General features: G+C 39.5%; 1 pseudogene; it reads right to left on the bottom strand.

The window, feature by feature from the left end:
• Nucleotides 1-118, bottom strand: LOC120582584 (uncharacterized; annotated as a pseudogene).
• Nucleotides 119-2,433: the final 2,315 nt, after the last annotated feature.

Genomic DNA, 2,433 nt, shown 5'->3' on the forward strand with positions numbered 1-2,433 from the left:
GCCTACAGCAACTGGTCTTCCTAGGTGGTGTCCCATCCAAGTCCTAACCAGGCCCGACCCTGCTTAGCTTCCGAGATCAGACCGGATCAGGCTTGTTCAGGGTAGCATGGCCATAGACCCACTTCCATTCTTGATCGAACTTGCTAAACCTTGATCTATTTACTGCTCAAGGGGCAAATTTATTCATTTCATTCAATAAAATATTAATTCAATATTTTATTTCTATTTCATTGCTTTCTGTTTTTATCTTTACTAATTCCTTCTTTCCTCTTTCTTTAGATTTATTTTGTTGTTTCTTTTCCAGTATATTTAGTTTTAAACTTATTTCACTAATTTTCAGTCTTTCTTGTTCATAATATATGTAATTAAAGCTACAAAGTGTCACCTAATTACTGTAATGTCTGTAACTCGCAGGTTTTAGTATTCACTGTCATTTGCTTCTAAATAATTTATAATTTCAATTGTGATGTCTTTAATACAACAGTTACTTACAAGGGCGATTTTGGTGCTTTTTGTTGTTGTGTTATTAATCGTATATGTGTGTGAAATATTTCCAAACATGCAGGATAAAAGAATAAGAAAATCAAACCTGATCTATACCCAATCTATTCATCACCCAGTTTTATTAGCCCTTAACATAATGTCATATTTGCTGTAGACTTTTCTACAGAAATAAAATATTCAGTGCAATTCAGGACCCCGTGTATCCCTCCTACGGTAGGCAGAATTCTAAAATGGCACCCAAGTTTCCTGGCTTCTATGTATCCTCTTGTGTAACCCCTCCCTTTGACTGTGGTCCGGCTTGACCTCATTAGGTGAGCCCTGTTTAAAAAGAGTTTGTAGCTCAGAGACAGAAGTCCGAGAAGTTCAAAGCTGCAAGAGACGCTCTCTTGCTGGCCTGACCATAAAAAGCAAAAATCTATGCTGTGAACTGCCAGTGGAGAGGTTCATGTGGCTAGAACCTGAGAACAGCCTCTAGGAGCCGAGAGTGACCCTTCAGCCAACTGCTAACAAAAAATAATAATAAATAAATAATTTTTAAAAATAACGGGGACCTCAGTCCTATAGCTGCAAAGAATTGAATCCAGCCAATAATTTGCATGAACTTGGAGGAGACCACATCTCTGGCCAACACCTTGATTCCAGCAGAGGACCCAGCTAACCCGTATCTGGATTTCTGACTTACAGAAAATGTGAGATGATAAATGGATGTTGTTTTAAGCTGCTAAGTGTGTAGTGATTTGTTGCATAGCAATAGAAAGCTAATACAGCTAGCTCTCTTATTCCATCCCCCTCCTTCTCTCCACAGAGGAAAATCATGACTTGGGTGTTTATCCTTCCTGGACATTTTTTAGACTTTGCTACATATTTGTGTACCCATCAAAGGCACATAGTACTGTGTGCAGATTTTAAGTTCTGTATAAATACTACTACTGTGCATAACATTCTGCAACTGCTTCGGTTGGTCAACACCGTATTTTGAGATGTGTATCGCTGCTGGGAGATGTGACTCTGGTTCATTTATTTTGATAGCTGAATGGAATTCCTGAGGAAAGGGTGTTTGAATCTTCCACCCTGACTGTAGATTTGACAATTTCTTCTTTTTCTATATATATAGTTTTTACATATCTTGAAGTTATCTCATTAGGTGCATAGGTATTTGGAATTATTACATCTTCTTGATAGAGTGAATGTTCTAACAATATGAACGATTCCTCTTAAATTCCATCTTAAATACTCCTCCATTTACATTGAGTATAATGATTAATGTTTTTAATTATTTGTTATATCTGATTTTATGTTTCTATTTATTATGTATTCTTGTCTCTAGTACCCCCCTCTATATACAATCTTTTTTTGGGATCAGTAGAGTTTTTTATTTTTCCTTATTCAAATTGTTTAGGAGTTATGTGGAGACTTCCATTGTTTTTCAGTTAATAGCCTTAAATTTTTAATACACATTAATTTCCAATGGCATCGGTTATGTTACTTAAATTCCATGTCTATTTTGTCCCACCTCATTATCGTCCTCTTCCAGAATCTCTGCCCAAGGTCAGGTAAACGCTGATTCATAGGAATGCAGGGCTGGGAGGAGGGCAGGAAAGATTTTGAACTTAGACCTCTGAGGAGTTAGTCTGAGGTCTCCCTGGGATGGCAAGTGCCCCCACAACTTGCACGGGAGTCCACTGCCACAGGAACGAGCTCTGAGAGATGGCCTGGTGTGGTCTGTGGTCCTGGGCACCCTCTCTGAGGCTTGGCCTCTCTCTACCCCTAGTTATCCAGAACCCGGCCCTTAACTCCACCTCCCAACACACATTGGCCAACCCTGCTCTCAGACCCCAGCTGGAAGCAGATGTGTCTGTACCGACTTAAGCCCATGCACAAGGACACATCCCCACATGCCCTTATACATGGACAAGTATGGGGGAGCGG

This window comes from Pteropus medius, unplaced genomic scaffold (assembly GCF_902729225.1).
Source record: "Pteropus medius unplaced genomic scaffold, Ma_sr-lr_union100, whole genome shotgun sequence".
Taxonomy (NCBI): Eukaryota; Metazoa; Chordata; class Mammalia; order Chiroptera; family Pteropodidae; genus Pteropus; species Pteropus medius.